The sequence below is a fragment of the Carassius gibelio genome, chromosome A20, assembly GCF_023724105.1.
Source record: "Carassius gibelio isolate Cgi1373 ecotype wild population from Czech Republic chromosome A20, carGib1.2-hapl.c, whole genome shotgun sequence".
NCBI lineage: Eukaryota > Metazoa > Chordata > Actinopteri > Cypriniformes > Cyprinidae > Carassius > Carassius gibelio.
This window is the reverse complement of record NC_068390.1, coordinates 1,381,060-1,396,059: the sequence shown is the minus strand read 5'-3', so window position 1 is coordinate 1,396,059 and position 15,000 is coordinate 1,381,060. Positions and strand designations below refer to the sequence as shown.

The 15,000-nt window shown below is 37.1% G+C and overlaps 8 non-coding genes across 8 annotated transcripts; all 8 read right to left on the bottom strand.

Moving 5' to 3' along the window:
* Positions 1-1,681: 1,681 nt before the first annotated feature.
* Positions 1,682-1,763, bottom strand: trnas-uga (transfer RNA serine (anticodon UGA)). Its single transcript has one exon. It is a non-coding gene; the product is annotated as a tRNA-Ser (tRNA).
* A 132-nt stretch (positions 1,764-1,895) lies between these two features.
* On the bottom strand, positions 1,896-1,967 carry trnah-gug (transfer RNA histidin (anticodon GUG)). The gene has a single exon. It is a non-coding gene; the product is annotated as a tRNA-His (tRNA).
* Positions 1,968-7,448: 5,481 nt separating this feature from the next.
* On the bottom strand, positions 7,449-7,530 carry trnas-uga (transfer RNA serine (anticodon UGA)). Its single transcript has one exon. It is a non-coding gene; the product is annotated as a tRNA-Ser (tRNA).
* Positions 7,531-7,662: 132 nt separating this feature from the next.
* trnah-gug (transfer RNA histidin (anticodon GUG)) lies at positions 7,663-7,734 on the bottom strand. Its single transcript has one exon. It is a non-coding gene; the product is annotated as a tRNA-His (tRNA).
* A 155-nt stretch (positions 7,735-7,889) lies between these two features.
* trnas-aga (transfer RNA serine (anticodon AGA)) lies at positions 7,890-7,971 on the bottom strand. The gene has a single exon. It is a non-coding gene; the product is annotated as a tRNA-Ser (tRNA).
* A 3,536-nt stretch (positions 7,972-11,507) lies between these two features.
* trnas-uga (transfer RNA serine (anticodon UGA)) lies at positions 11,508-11,589 on the bottom strand. Its single transcript has one exon. It is a non-coding gene; the product is annotated as a tRNA-Ser (tRNA).
* Positions 11,590-11,721: 132 nt separating this feature from the next.
* On the bottom strand, positions 11,722-11,793 carry trnah-gug (transfer RNA histidin (anticodon GUG)). The gene has a single exon. It is a non-coding gene; the product is annotated as a tRNA-His (tRNA).
* Positions 11,794-11,948: 155 nt separating this feature from the next.
* Positions 11,949-12,030, bottom strand: trnas-aga (transfer RNA serine (anticodon AGA)). The gene has a single exon. It is a non-coding gene; the product is annotated as a tRNA-Ser (tRNA).
* Positions 12,031-15,000: the final 2,970 nt, after the last annotated feature.

The following is a 15,000-nucleotide window of genomic DNA, read 5'->3' as shown; positions in this document are numbered from 1 at the left end:
CAGCCTTTGTCTGCGCTGATCTTCATTTACAAACACGTCATTAAAATGAACCTCTAACTCTGTGAATACTCAACGAAGAGACATGAGAGAGATATCTATAGAAAGCTTGACATTTCTACTTTTAAACTAAACAAGTGCTGCCGAAAACAAATATTCTGTGATAAAGTAATCCATATGAAAACAAGGCGATGTCCTTTTTTCACATCTCCCTTCATTATATCTAATGTGACCACGCCCCCGCGCTGAACGCTCTATTCAGATTCAAACTGAAGCGCGGCTTGAATACGCCCACACAGAAGAAAAAGCAGCCAGACTGTTGTTCAAGTGCTTTTATTTTACTGTTTGCTTCGCGATGAGAGGAATAACACATAATTCACCCCAAAAAGATGTGACGTGGTTGAGGATTTGAGAAATGGATTTCCTCAGAAAAAAAAGAATGAAGCACTTTATTCAGCAGAGATCATAAACATGAGTAAGTCTCTTTATATTTATTTATATACTTTTACTAGTTTTCACATAACGTCTAAACATTTTACTAGTTAGACTTTTTCCAAACTATAATTCTTGACTAAATGTATAATTAAGTTAAATATTATGAAGTTTCAATAACAATATACAAAACTATACCACTCAAAAGCTTGATGTAAATAATATAAATGTAACAAATACATGTAACTGTAACAAATGTAACAAAAAATGGTGTTCTTTTAATTTACCACCCTAAAAAACATGAAAAATATTCTCAGCTATTTTCAACATTAATAATAATGATAACAATAAAAGTTTTTATTTTTTATTTTTTACAAATTCAGATTGTTAAAAGGATTTCTTAAGGATTGTGTGACTGGAGTAATAATGCAAAAATAAAATTAGTTTGAAAGTCAGCTTTGATTGTTCCTAATAAACTGTTTAACTGCTCCCCCATATTAAATTATGTTGTGGGATAATTAAATATATTCTAAATAAACTCCAAACTTAAAATTATATACATTTATTTTGTTCTCACGTTCTTTCTTGTAACACCTCCATCTCAGTGACAACAGCTGACTGAGCGGCTCTTTATGCAGCTCATTATGCAGGGCTTTGTCTTCTCAGGTGTAAATCATGATAGTTGACGCCTACTCGCATATGACTTTTACCAACAAAAAGTGTCTTAGACAATTTAAATCAATGTATTGTTTTCTGTAAGTGAGTAAACAAGATGATTTTCACATAATTTACAAAGAAAAATTCTAGGCTACAAGCTCCGGTTCTCAAAAATCCCAGGCACCATTGTTCTTTATGTATTTTTTGGCCTTGTTCATTTAACATTGTTCGTTTGTCACTAACCACAAGGGAGATCCCCTGATCACCGGGAGCAGGAAGGAACACCGTTCCAGTACAGAGTCAGCAGAAGAGATGGACCGTAGTGATAGCAAGGTGAGGCCAAAGAAAGACCTTCGCCCGAACAGGGACTTGAACCCTGGACCCTCAGATTAAAAGTCTGATGCTCTACCGACTGAGCTATCCGGTCTCTTGTCGTGTACTGGCATCTCACCTTTTATATAACAGCAGTTTTACAACAAGCTGCCCAGAAGAGACGCAGGTGTCACGGGATGAAAGCTAGAAGCAGTTAGGACAAAGGACCACAGAAGGCACAATTACCATCACAGAAAGCTAAAGCAACACTGCAAAGCCATCCCGTAGTCGGCAGGGTTCGAACCTGCGCGGGGAGACCCCAATGGATTTCAAGTCCATCGCCTTAACCTCTCGGCCACGACTACGTCTAGCGGTAGGCTGCCTGCCCCCTTGTCTGGTGGCTCCCTGCACAGGCCAAGCGTCAAAAACAAAATAGAGAAGAAAGATGAGGTGGTAAAAAAAATGTCAACCTTCCCATAAACTCAACGCCAGAGTGTTGCCGTGACCCGGATTCGAACCGGGGTTGCTGCGGCCACAACGCAGAGTACTAACCACTATACGATCACGGCGTGCCACTGGCTCACCCAAGTTAACCCCTGGAGCCCGAATACCAGAAGCAGCAGCGGCGTGTTGGTCCATCGAAGAGGGACAGGACATTTCGCAAATCAGTGGGAGGACCTTGAAAAATTCATGGACGCTTTTCCTCGTGGCCTTCAGCAAACAGCGTAATCGGCAGGATTCGAACCTGCACGGGGAGACCCCAATGGATTTCTAGTCCATCGCCTTAACCACTCGGCCACGACTACAAGAACAGACCAGCTTCTGCTCAGTTTGTGTGCAACACTGCTGCCTGACCTACTTGCAAACAACCCAACTCAGTCAGCAAGCTGACTGTAACCCAATAAAGGGTTTCCTTTTTTGGATACAGAAAATAATAACAACAAAACTTTGTGCACTTATAAAATAAAGATAACAAACAAGATGTGCTGTCTGCAGCCTTTGTCTGCGCTGATCTTCATTTACAAACACGTCATTAAAATGAACCTCTAACTCTGTGAATACTCAACGAAGAGACATGAGAGAGATATCTATAGAAAGCTTGACATTTCTACTTTTAAACTAAACAAGTGCTGCCGAAAACAAATATTCTGTGATAAAGTAATCCATATGAAAACAAGGCGATGTCCTTTTTTCACGTCTCCCTTCATTATATCTAATGTGACCACGCCCCCGCGCTGAACGCTCTATTCAGATTCAAACTGAAGCGCGGCTTGAATACGCCCACACAGAAGAAAAAGCAGCCAGACTGTTGTTCAAGTGCTTTTATTTTACTGTTTGCTTCGCGATGAGAGGAATAACACATAATTCACCCCAAAAAGATGTGACGTGGTTGAGGATTTGAGAAATGGATTTCCTCAGAAAAAAAAGAATGAAGCACTTTATTCAGCAGAGATCATAAACATGAGTAAGTCTCTTTATATTTATTTATATACTTTTACTAGTTTTCACATAACGTCTAAACATTTTACTAGTTAGACTTTTTCCAAACTATAATTCTTGACTAAATGTATAATTAAGTTAAATATTATGAAGTTTCAATAACAATATACAAAACTATACCACTCAAAAGCTTGATGTAAATAATATAAATGTAACAAATACATGTAACTGTAACAAATGTAACAAAAAATGGTGTTCTTTTAATTTACCACCCTAAAAAACATGAAAAATATTCTCAGCTATTTTCAACATTAATAATAATGATAACAATAAAAGTTTTTATTTTTTATTTTTTACAAATTCAGATTGTTAAAAGGATTTCTTAAGGATTGTGTGACTGGAGTAATAATGCAAAAATAAAATTAGTTTGAAAGTCAGCTTTGATTGTTCCTAATAAACTGTTTAACTGCTCCCCCATATTAAATTATGTTGTGGGATAATTAAATATATTCTAAATAAACTCCAAACTTAAAATTATATACATTTATTTTGTTCTCACGTTCTTTCTTGTAACACCTGTTCTTTCTTGTAACACCTCCCTCTCAGTGACATCAGCTGACTGAGCGGCTCTTTATGCAGCTCATTATGCAGGGCTTTGTCTTCTCAGGTGTAAATCATGATAGTTGACGCCTACTCGCATATGACTTTTACCAACAAAAAGTGTCTTAGACAATTTAAATCAATGTATTGTTTTCTGTAAGTGAGTAAAAAAGATGATTTTCACATAATTTACAAAGAAAAATTCTAGGCTACAAGCTCTGGTTCTCAAAAATCCCAGGCACCATTGTTCTTTATGTATTTTTTGGCCTTGTTCATTTAACATTGTTCGTTTGTCACTAACCACAAGGGAGATCCCCTGATCACCGGGAGCAGGAAGGAACACCGTTCCAGTACAGAGTCAGCAGAAGAGATGGACCGTAGTGATAGCAAGGTGAGGCCAAAGAAAGACCTTCGCCCGAACAGGGACTTGAACCCTGGACCCTCAGATTAAAAGTCTTCTGCTCAGCTTCTGCTCAGTTTGTGTGCAACACTGCTGCCTGACCTACTTGCAAACAACCCAACTCAGTCAGCAAGCTGACTGTATCCCAATAAAGGGTTTCCTTTTTTGGATACAGAAAATAATAACAACAAAACTTTGTGCACTTATAAAATAAAGATAACAAACAAGATGTGCTGTCTGCAGCCTTTGTCTGCGCTGATCTTCATTTACAAACACGTCATTAAAATGAACCTCTAACTCTGTGAATACTCAACGAAGAGACATGAGAGAGATATCTATAGAAAGCTTGACATTTCTACTTTTAAACTAAACAAGTGCTGCCGAAAACAAATATTCTGTGATAAAGTAATCCATATGAAAACAAGGCGATGTCCTTTTTTCACGTCTCCCTTCATTATATCTAATGTGACCACGCCCCCACGCTGAACGCTCTATTCAGATTCAAACTGAAGCGCGGCTTGAATACGCCCACACAGAAGAAAAAGCAGCCAGACTGTTGTTCAAGTGCTTTTATTTTACTGTTTGCTTCGCGATGAGAGGAATAACACATAATTCACCCCAAAAAGATGTGACGTGGTTGAGGATTTGAGAAATGGATTTCCTCAGAAAAAAAAGAATGAAGCACTTTATTCAGCAGAGATCATAAACATGAGTAAGTCTCTTTATATTTATTTATATACTTTTACTAGTTTTCACATAACGTCTAAACATTTTACTAGTTAGACTTTTTCCAAACTATAATTCTTGACTAAATGTATAATTAAGTTAAATATTATGAAGTTTCAATAACAATATACAAAACTATACCACTCAAAAGCTTGATGTAAATAATATAAATGTAACAAATACATGTAACTGTAACAAATGTAACAAAAAATGGTGTTCTTTTAATTTACCACCCTAAAAAACATGAAAAATATTCTCAGCTATTTTCAACATTAATAATAATGATAACAATAAAAGTTTTTATTTTTTATTTTTTACAAATTCAGATTGTTAAAAGGATTTCTTAAGGATTGTGTGACTGGAGTAATAATGCAAAAATAAAATTAGTTTGAAAGTCAGCTTTGATTGTTCCTAATAAACTGTTTAACTGCTCCCCCATATTAAATTATGTTGTGGGATAATTAAATATATTCTAAATAAACTCCAAACTTAAAATTATATACATTTATTTTGTTCTCACGTTCTTTCTTGTAACACCTGTTCTTTCTTGTAACACCTCCCTCTCAGTGACATCAGCTGACTGAGCGGCTCTTTATGCAGCTCATTATGCAGGGCTTTGTCTTCTCAGGTGTAAATCATGATAGTTGACGCCTACTCGCATATGACTTTTACCAACAAAAAGTGTCTTAGACAATTTAAATCAATGTATTGTTTTCTGTAAGTGAGTAAAAAAGATGATTTTCACATAATTTACAAAGAAAAATTCTAGGCTACAAGCTCTGGTTCTCAAAAATCCCAGGCACCATTGTTCTTTATGTATTTTTTGGCCTTGTTCATTTAACATTGTTCGTTTGTCACTAACCACAAGGGAGATCCCCTGATCACCGGGAGCAGGAAGGAACACCGTTCCAGTACAGAGTCAGCAGAAGAGATGGACCGTAGTGATAGCAAGGTGAGGCCAAAGAAAGACCTTCGCCCGAACAGGGACTTGAACCCTGGACCCTCAGATTAAAAGTCTTCTGCTCAGCTTCTGCTCAGTTTGTGTGCAACACTGCTGCCTGACCTACTTGCAAACAACCCAACTCAGTCAGCAAGCTGACTGTATCCCAATAAAGGGTTTCCTTTTTTGGATACAGAAAATAATAACAACAAAACTTTGTGCACTTATAAAATAAAGATAACAAACAAGATGTGCTGTCTGCAGCCTTTGTCTGCGCTGATCTTCATTTACAAACACGTCATTAAAATGAACCTCTAACTCTGTGAATACTCAACGAAGAGACATGAGAGAGATATCTATAGAAAGCTTGACATTTCTACTTTTAAACTAAACAAGTGCTGCCGAAAACAAATATTCTGTGATAAAGTAATCCATATGAAAACAAGGCGATGTCCTTTTTTCACGTCTCCCTTCATTATATCTAATGTGACCACGCCCCCACGCTGAACGCTCTATTCAGATTCAAACTGAAGCGCGGCTTGAATACGCCCACACAGAAGAAAAAGCAGCCAGACTGTTGTTCAAGTGCTTTTATTTTACTGTTTGCTTCGCGATGAGAGGAATAACACATAATTCACCCCAAAAAGATGTGACGTGGTTGAGGATTTGAGAAATGGATTTCCTCAGAAAAAAAAGAATGAAGCACTTTATTCAGCAGAGATCATAAACATGAGTAAGTCTCTTTATATTTATTTATATACTTTTACTAGTTTTCACATAACGTCTAAACATTTTACTAGTTAGACTTTTTCCAAACTATAATTCTTGACTAAATGTATAATTAAGTTAAATATTATGAAGTTTCAATAACAATATACAAAACTATACCACTCAAAAGCTTGATGTAAATAATATAAATGTAACAAATACATGTAACTGTAACAAATGTAACAAAAAATGGTGTTCTTTTAATTTACCACCCTAAAAAACATGAAAAATATTCTCAGCTATTTTCAACATTAATAATAATGATAACAATAAAAGTTTTTATTTTTTTATTTTTTACAAATTCAGATTGTTAAAAGGATTTCTTAAGGATTGTGTGACTGGAGTAATAATGCAAAAATAAAATTAGTTTGAAAGTCAGCTTTGATTGTTCCTAATAAACTGTTTAACTGCTCCCCCATATTAAATTATGTTGTGGGATAATTAAATATATTCTAAATAAACTCCAAACTTAAAATTATATACATTTATTTTGTTCTCACGTTCTTTCTTGTAACACCTCCATCTCAGTGACAACAGCTGACTGAGCGGCTCTTTATGCAGCTCATTATGCAGGGCTTTGTCTTCTCAGGTGTAAATCATGATAGTTGACGCCTACTCGCATATGACTTTTACCAACAAAAAAGTGTCTTAGACAATTTAAATCAATGTATTGTTTTCTGTAAGTGAGTAAACAAGATGATTTTCACATAATTTACAAAGAAAAATTCTAGGCTACAAGCTCCGGTTCTCAAAAATCCCAGGCACCATTGTTCTTTATGTATTTTTTGGCCTTGTTCATTTAACATTGTTCGTTTGTCACTAACCACAAGGGAGATCCCCTGATCACCGGGAGCAGGAAGGAACACCGTTCCAGTACAGAGTCAGCAGAAGAGATGGACCGTAGTGATAGCAAGGTGAGGCCAAAGAAAGACCTTCGCCCGAACAGGGACTTGAACCCTGGACCCTCAGATTAAAAGTCTGATGCTCTACCGACTGAGCTATCCGGTCTCTTGTCGTGTACTGGCATCTCACCTTTTATATAACAGCAGTTTTACAACAAGCTGCCCAGAAGAGACGCAGGTGTCACGGGATGAAAGCTAGAAGCAGTTAGGACAAAGGACCACAGAAGGCACAATTACCATCACAGAAAGCTAAAGCAACACTGCAAAGCCATCCCGTAGTCGGCAGGGTTCGAACCTGCGCGGGGAGACCCCAATGGATTTCAAGTCCATCGCCTTAACCTCTCGGCCACGACTACGTCTAGCGGTAGGCTGCCTGCCCCCTTGTCTGGTGGCTCCCTGCACAGGCCAAGCGTCAAAAACAAAATAGAGAAGAAAGATGAGGTGGTAAAAAAAATGTCAACCTTCCCGTACACTCAACGCCAGAGTGTTGCCGTGACCCGGATTCGAACCGGGGTTGCTGCGGCCACAACGCAGAGTACTAACCACTATACGATCACGGCGTGCCACTGGCTCACCCAAGTTAACCCCTGGAGCCCGAATACCAGAAGCAGCAGCGGCGTGTTGGTCCATCGAAGAGGGACAGGACATTTCGCAAATCAGTGGGAGGACCTTGAAAAATTCATGGACGCTTTTCCTCGTGGCCTTCAGCAAACAGCGTAGTCGGCAGGATTCGAACCTGCACGGGGAGACCCCAATGGATTTCTAGTCCATCGCCTTAACCACTCGGCCACGACTACAAGAACAGACCAGCTTCTGCTCAGTTTGTGTGCAACACTGCTGCCTGACCTACTTGCAAACAACCCAACTCAGTCAGCAAGCTGACTGTAACCCAATAAAGGGTTTCCTTTTTTGGATACAGAAAATAATAACAACAAAACTTTGTGCACTTATAAAATAAAGATAACAAACAAGATGTGCTGTGTGCAGCCTTTGTCTGCGCTGATCTTCATTTACAAACACGTCATTAAAATGAACCTCTAACTCTGTGAATACTCAACGAAGAGACATGAGAGAGATATCTATAGAAAGCTTGACATTTCTACTTTTAAACTAAACAAGTGCTGCCGAAAACAAATATTCTGTGATAAAGTAATCCATATGAAAACAAGGCGATGTCCTTTTTTCACATCTCCCTTCATTATATCTAATGTGACCACGCCCCCGCGCTGAACGCTCTATTCAGATTCAAACTGAAGCGCGGCTTGAATACGCCCACACAGAAGAAAAAGCAGCCAGACTGTTGTTCAAGTGCTTTTATTTTACTGTTTGCTTCGCGATGAGAGGAATAACACATAATTCACCCCAAAAAGATGTGACGTGGTTGAGGATTTGAGAAATGGATTTCCTCAGAAAAAAAAGAATGAAGCACTTTATTCAGCAGAGATCATAAACATGAGTAAGTCTCTTTATATTTATTTATATACTTTTACTAGTTTTCACATAACGTCTAAACATTTTACTAGTTAGACTTTTTCCAAACTATAATTCTTGACTAAATGTATAATTAAGTTAAATATTATGAAGTTTCAATAACAATATACAAAACTATACCACTCAAAAGCTTGATGTAAATAATATAAATGTAACAAATACATGTAACTGTAACAAATGTAACAAAAAATGGTGTTCTTTTAATTTACCACCCTAAAAAACATGAAAAATATTCTCAGCTATTTTCAACATTAATAATAATGATAACAATAAAAGTTTTTATTTTTTATTTTTTACAAATTCAGATTGTTAAAAGGATTTCTTAAGGATTGTGTGACTGGAGTAATAATGCAAAAATAAAATTAGTTTGAAAGTCAGCTTTGATTGTTCCTAATAAACTGTTTAACTGCTCCCCCATATTAAATTATGTTGTGGGATAATTAAATATATTCTAAATAAACTCCAAACTTAAAATTATATACATTTATTTTGTTCTCACGTTCTTTCTTGTAACACCTCCCTCTCAGTGACATCAGCTGACTGAGCGGCTCTTTATGCAGCTCATTATGCAGGGCTTTGTCTTCTCAGGTGTAAATCATGATAGTTGACGCCTACTCGCATATGACTTTTACCAACAAAAAGTGTCTTAGACAATTTAAATCAATGTATTGTTTTCTGTAAGTGAGTAAAAAAGATGATTTTCACATAATTTACAAAGAAAAATTCTAGGCTACAAGCTCTGGTTCTCAAAAATCCCAGGCACCATTGTTCTTTATGTATTTTTTGGCCTTGTTCATTTAACATTGTTCGTTTGTCACTAACCACAAGGGAGATCCCCTGATCACCGGGAGCAGGAAGGAACACCGTTCCAGTACAGAGTCAGCAGAAGAGATGGACCGTAGTGATAGCAAGGTGAGGCCAAAGAAAGACCTTCGCCCGAACAGGGACTTGAACCCTGGACCCTCAGATTAAAAGTCTTCTGCTCAGCTTCTGCTCAGTTTGTGTGCAACACTGCTGCCTGACCTACTTGCAAACAACCCAACTCAGTCAGCAAGCTGACTGTATCCCAATAAAGGGTTTCCTTTTTTGGATACAGAAAATAATAACAACAAAACTTTGTGCACTTATAAAATAAAGATAACAAACAAGATGTGCTGTCTGCAGCCTTTGTCTGCGCTGATCTTCATTTACAAACACGTCATTAAAATGAACCTCTAACTCTGTGAATACTCAACGAAGAGACATGAGAGAGATATCTATAGAAAGCTTGACATTTCTACTTTTAAACTAAACAAGTGCTGCCGAAAACAAATATTCTGTGATAAAGTAATCCATATGAAAACAAGGCGATGTCCTTTTTTCACGTCTCCCTTCATTATATCTAATGTGACCACGCCCCCGCGCTGAACGCTCTATTCAGATTCAAACTGAAGCGCGGCTTGAATACGCCCACACAGAAGAAAAAGCAGCCAGACTGTTGTTCAAGTGCTTTTATTTTACTGTTTGCTTCGCGATGAGAGGAATAACACATAATTCACCCCAAAAAGATGTGACGTGGTTGAGGATTTGAGAAATGGATTTCCTCAGAAAAAAAAGAATGAAGCACTTTATTCAGCAGAGATCATAAACATGAGTAAGTCTCTTTATATTTATTTATATACTTTTACTAGTTTTCACATAACGTCTAAACATTTTACTAGTTAGACTTTTTCCAAACTATAATTCTTGACTAAATGTATAATTAAGTTAAATATTATGAAGTTTCAATAACAATATACAAAACTATACCACTCAAAAGCTTGATGTAAATAATATAAATGTAACAAATACATGTAACTGTAACAAATGTAACAAAAAATGGTGTTCTTTTAATTTACCACCCTAAAAAACATGAAAAATATTCTCAGCTATTTTCAACATTAATAATAATGATAACAATAAAAGTTTTTATTTTTTATTTTTTACAAATTCAGATTGTTAAAAGGATTTCTTAAGGATTGTGTGACTGGAGTAATAATGCAAAAATAAAATTAGTTTGAAAGTCAGCTTTGATTGTTCCTAATAAACTGTTTAACTGCTCCCCCATATTAAATTATGTTGTGGGATAATTAAATATATTCTAAATAAACTCCAAACTTAAAATTATATACATTTATTTTGTTCTCACGTTCTTTCTTGTAACACCTCCATCTCAGTGACAACAGCTGACTGAGCGGCTCTTTATGCAGCTCATTATGCAGGGCTTTGTCTTCTCAGGTGTAAATCATGATAGTTGACGCCTACTCGCATATGACTTTTACCAACAAAAAGTGTCTTAGACAATTTAAATCAATGTATTGTTTTCTGTAAGTGAGTAAACAAGATGATTTTCACATAATTTACAAAGAAAAATTCTAGGCTACAAGCTCCGGTTCTCAAAAATCCCAGGCACCATTGTTCTTTATGTATTTTTTGGCCTTGTTCATTTAACATTGTTCGTTTGTTACTAACCACAAGGGAGATCCCCTGATCACCGGGAGCAGGAAGGAACACCGTTCCAGTACAGAGTCAGCAGAAGAGATGGACCGTAGTGATAGCAAGGTGAGGCCAAAGAAAGACCTTCGCCCGAACAGGGACTTGAACCCTGGACCCTCAGATTAAAAGTCTGATGCTCTACCGACTGAGCTATCCGGTCTCTTGTCGTGTACTGGCATCTCACCTTTTATATAACAGCAGTTTTACAACAAGCTGCCCAGAAGAGACGCAGGTGTCACGGGATGAAAGCTAGAAGCAGTTAGGACAAAGGACCACAGAAGGCACAATTACCATCACAGAAAGCTAAAGCAACACTGCAAAGCCATCCCGTAGTCGGCAGGGTTCGAACCTGCGCGGGGAGACCCCAATGGATTTCAAGTCCATCGCCTTAACCTCTCGGCCACGACTACGTCTAGCGGTAGGCTGCCTGCCCCCTTGTCTGGTGGCTCCCTGCACAGGCCAAGCGTCAAAAACAAAATAGAGAAGAAAGATGAGGTGGTAAAAAAAATGTCAACCTTCCCGTACACTCAACGCCAGAGTGTTGCCGTGACCCGGATTCGAACCGGGGTTGCTGCGGCCACAACGCAGAGTACTAACCACTATACGATCACGGCGTGCCACTGGCTCACCCTAGTTAACCCCTGGAGCCCGAATACCAGAAGCAGCAGCGGCGTGTTGGTCCATCGAAGAGGGACAGGACATTTCGCAAATCAGTGGGAGGACCTTGAAAAATTCATGGACGCTTTTCCTCGTGGCCTTCAGCAAACAGCGTAGTCGGCAGGATTCGAACCTGCACGGGGAGACCCCAATGGATTTCTAGTCCATCGCCTTAACCACTCGGCCACGACTACAAGAACAGACCAGCTTCTGCTCAGTTTGTGTGCAACACTGCTGCCTGACCTACTTGCAAACAACCCAACTCAGTCAGCAAGCTGACTGTAACCCAATAAAGGGTTTCCTTTTTTGGATACAGAAAATAATAACAACAAAACTTTGTGCACTTATAAAATAAAGATAACAAACAAGATGTGCTGTGTGCAGCCTTTGTCTGCGCTGATCTTCATTTACAAACACGTCATTAAAATGAACCTCTAACTCTGTGAATACTCAACGAAGAGACATGAGAGAGATATCTATAGAAAGCTTGACATTTCTACTTTTAAACTAAACAAGTGCTGCCGAAAACAAATATTCTGTGATAAAGTAATCCATATGAAAACAAGGCGATGTCCTTTTTTCACATCTCCCTTCATTATATCTAATGTGACCACGCCCCCGCGCTGAACGCTCTATTCAGATTCAAACTGAAGCGCGGCTTGAATACGCCCACACAGAAGAAAAAGCAGCCAGACTGTTGTTCAAGTGCTTTTATTTTACTGTTTGCTTCGCGATGAGAGGAATAACACATAATTCACCCCAAAAAGATGTGACGTGGTTGAGGATTTGAGAAATGGATTTCCTCAGAAAAAAAAGAATGAAGCACTTTATTCAGCAGAGATCATAAACATGAGTAAGTCTCTTTATATTTATTTATATACTTTTACTAGTTTTCACATAACGTCTAAACATTTTACTAGTTAGACTTTTTCCAAACTATAATTCTTGACTAAATGTATAATTAAGTTAAATATTATGAAGTTTCAATAACAATATACAAAACTATACCACTCAAAAGCTTGATGTAAATAATATAAATGTAACAAATACATGTAACTGTAACAAATGTAACAAAAAATGGTGTTCTTTTAATTTACCACCCTAAAAAACATGAAAAATATTCTCAGCTATTTTCAACATTAATAATAATGATAACAATAAAAGTTTTTATTTTTTATTTTTTACAAATTCAGATTGTTAAAAGGATTTCTTAAGGATTGTGTGACTGGAGTAATAATGCAAAAATAAAATTAGTTTGAAAGTCAGCTTTGATTGTTCCTAATAAACTGTTTAACTGCTCCCCCATATTAAATTATGTTGTGGGATAATTAAATATATTCTAAATAAACTCCAAACTTAAAATTATATACATTTATTTTGTTCTCACGTTCTTTCTTGTAACACCTCCATCTCAGTGACAACAGCTGACTGAGCGGCTCTTTATGCAGCTCATTATGCAGGGCTTTGTCTTCTCAGGTGTAAATCATGATAGTTGACGCCTACTCGCATATGACTTTTACCAACAAAAAAGTGTCTTAGACAATTTAAATCAATGTATTGTTTTCTGTAAGTGAGTAAACAAGATGATTTTCACATAATTTACAAAGAAAAATTCTAGGCTACAAGCTCCGGTTCTCAAAAATCCCAGGCACCATTGTTCTTTATGTATTTTTTGGCCTTGTTCATTTAACATTGTTCGTTTGTCACTAACCACAAGGGAGATCCCCTGATCACCGGGAGCAGGAAGGAACACCGTTCCAGTACAGAGTCAGCAGAAGAGATGGACCGTAGTGATAGCAAGGTGAGGCCAAAGAAAGACCTTCGCCCGAACAGGGACTTGAACCCTGGACCCTCAGATTAAAAGTCTTCTGCTCAGCTTCTGCTCAGTTTGTGTGCAACACTGCTGCCTGACCTACTTGCAAACAACCCAACTCAGTCAGCAAGCTGACTGTATCCCAATAAAGGGTTTCCTTTTTTGGATACAGAAAATAATAACAACAAAACTTTGTGCACTTATAAAATAAAGATAACAAACAAGATGTGCTGTCTGCAGCCTTTGTCTGCGCTGATCTTCATTTACAAACACGTCATTAAAATGAACCTCTAACTCTGTGAATACTCAACGAAGAGACATGAGAGAGATATCTATAGAAAGCTTGACATTTCTACTTTTAAACTAAACAAGTGCTGCCGAAAACAAATATTCTGTGATAAAGTAATCCATATGAAAACAAGGCGATGTCCTTTTTTCACGTCTCCCTTCATTATATCTAATGTGACCACGCCCCCGCGCTGAACGCTCTATTCAGATTCAAACTGAAGCGCGGCTTGAATACGCCCACACAGAAGAAAAAGCAGCCAGACTGTTGTTCAAGTGCTTTTATTTTACTGTTTGCTTCGCGATGAGAGGAATAACACATAATTCACCCCAAAAAGATGTGACGTGGTTGAGGATTTGAGAAATGGATTTCCTCAGAAAAAAAAGAATGAAGCACTTTATTCAGCAGAGATCATAAACATGAGTAAGTCTCTTTATATTTATTTATATACTTTTACTAGTTTTCACATAACGTCTAAACATTTTACTAGTTAGACTTTTTCCAAACTATAATTCTTGACTAAATGTATAATTAAGTTAAATATTATGAAGTTTCAATAACAATATACAAAACTATACCACTCAAAAGCTTGATGTAAATAATATAAATGTAACAAATACATGTAACTGTAACAAATGTAACAAAAAATGGTGTTCTTTTAATTTACCACCCTAAAAAACATGAAAAATATTCTCAGCTATTTTCAACATTAATAATAATGATAACAATAAAAGTTTTTATTTTTTATTTTTTACAAATTCAGATTGTTAAAAGGATTTCTTAAGGATTGTGTGACTGGAGTAATAATGCAAAAATAAAATTAGTTTGAAAGTCAGCTTTGATTGTTCCTAATAAACTGTTTAACTGCTCCCCCATATTAAATTATGTTGTGGGATAATTAAATATATTCTAAATAAACTCCAAACTTAAAATTATATACATTTATTTTGTTCTCACGTTCTTTCTTGTAACACCTCCCTCTCAGTGACAACAGCTGACTGAGCGGCTCTTTATGCAGCTCATTATGCAGGGCTTTGTCTTCTCAGGTGTAAATCATGATAGTTG